This window comes from Euprymna scolopes, chromosome 4 (assembly GCF_053919585.1).
Source record: "Euprymna scolopes isolate OS-2025 chromosome 4, ASM5391958v1, whole genome shotgun sequence".
NCBI lineage: Eukaryota > Metazoa > Mollusca > Cephalopoda > Sepiida > Sepiolidae > Euprymna > Euprymna scolopes.
Window position 1 is genome coordinate 63,402,450 of NC_136485.1, and position 1,580 is coordinate 63,404,029.

Consider the following 1,580-nt stretch of genomic DNA (forward strand, 5'->3'; position numbering starts at 1 on the left):
GTCAATCCTTCACCATCGATTCGTTTCTTTTTGCGAATACGACGCTCCATGCTTATCCCCATTTCAGAGCAGAGTGTTTTTGACTCGTCTATTGCAGTGTCCACTATCTTTTCTCTATTCTGAAGAAGGAAATCTTTCAACGCCGTCAGCCTGACAGAACTTTGTTGCAGATCCAGCCGTTTTTTTTAAGATATTTCTGGGCATCATTGATTTCTGGGAGAATAGTTTTCCAAAGGTTCATAAATAAAAGAAACGGAAACGATAGTACCGAGTTGAGAATTAAAGATGCATCTGATCTTGTGGTTGCATTTTCTCCTTCTTCTGTGAGCTGTTCCAGGGCAATGACGACTTCCAATATTTTTTTATCACACCATCTACAGCATCTGCTCGACTACTCCATCTAGTATCCACAGTCCGTTTGATACTTAGACCGGTCAACTGAATCAAGACGTCCCAGCGATGTGTAGATGCAGAAAAGAACGAGAATAACCGGTCCAGTGTGCCAAAAAATGTAACAGAGTGAACCGCTACTGAAGCTGCATGTACACAAGCCAGATTTAGTGAATGGTTTGTGCATGGCACAAATAGAGCTTTTGGGTTGATTTCAGAGATTCGTTTCTGCACACCCGATCGGTGACCTGCCATAACAGCGGCATTGTCAAATGCCTGGCCAATACAGTCACCAATCTGTATCTCATCATTCTCCAATTCTCTCAAAATGAGTTCAGAAATGTCCTCCGCGCTTTTACCCTTTGTTTCGATGAAGCGGAGAAACGACTCCTCCATCGTCACTTCATTTCTGTCAACTTTCACGTAGCGTAACACCTCACTCATCTGGTCCTTGTGAGATACATCGGGAGTACTATAAAAAATTATACAAAAATACTTGCTTTTCTTTATCTGATCGATAATTTTCTTTCTGACCTGCTTTGCTAAAATGCTCACAAACTCATTTTGAATTTCTGGTGACAGATAAGAAATAGTGAATTTCTTCCCTAGGTTAACTTTAACCAAATGTTCACGGAGTACATGGTCATATTTAGCCAATAGATTTACCAACTCCAAGAAATTTCCTTTGTTTTCTTGACCCCTTTCATCATTATGGATGTCTTCCCGGTGACCTCGTAGCGCCAGATTCTGCTTGGCGAGAAATCTGATAATGTCCAGCAATCTAGCTAGGATTTCTCGCCACTTCTTTGTTTCTTTCTCAATTAATATATATATATATATATATATATATATATATATATATATATATATATATATATATATAAGGTTAAGAATTTTTTTGTTATTGGCGTTTGTTCCGCGATAAGCATTTGTTTGCATTTTTATATATTTTTATACATTCGCTACCTTAGCTATAAGCTCTTTATTATTCATATTATTATATGAATGAATCGCCCTAACTTTTTGGACGCATTTAATTTAATTTAATTATTTTTTTACGTGCATAAAATATATTAAACTAAAATAAATTTTATATTCGTAAAAACATAATTAAATTACATTATATATATATATATATATATATATATATATATATATATATATATATATATATATATATATATATATAT